The 365-nt window shown below is 31.5% G+C and overlaps 1 protein-coding gene across 1 annotated transcript in view; it reads left to right on the top strand.

Moving 5' to 3' along the window:
- Positions 1 to 365, top strand: part of SOAT1 (sterol O-acyltransferase 1) — a 39,455-nt gene that overhangs the window by 19,879 nt on the left and 19,211 nt on the right. The window lies entirely within an intron of this gene.

Below are 365 nucleotides of genomic sequence, written 5' to 3' on the forward strand. Positions count from 1 at the left end.
AAAAAAAAGTCATCTAGAAGGTCACTGCTATGTTTTAAAAGAAAAGTAGCCCAGTCTTAAATGTAAAAGTCAATGAGGAGAAAGTGAAAGCATTTGTTAATGGTTAAGTTTTACAGACATGTAGGGTGGTAGTTAGTTGTCATCATCAATATCACAGAAACTCATATGTGTCAATCTTAACATCTTGGAAATAGATTGCATTTAATATATATTAGTTAAGGGTAGGGAGTAGAATGTAAGCATAGAATTTTTCAAAAAGCCCTTTTAGCACTTGAAATAATGTGTTCTCTGTTCATTTCTCAAAAACTAACCATTTCTAATAGGCTTTCAAGATTGCAGACCATTCGTTTATATGTTTCTGGTAT

This window comes from Galeopterus variegatus, unplaced genomic scaffold (genome assembly GCF_000696425.1).
Source record: "Galeopterus variegatus unplaced genomic scaffold, G_variegatus-3.0.2 Scaffold7539, whole genome shotgun sequence".
NCBI classification, from domain to species: domain Eukaryota; kingdom Metazoa; phylum Chordata; class Mammalia; order Dermoptera; family Cynocephalidae; genus Galeopterus; species Galeopterus variegatus.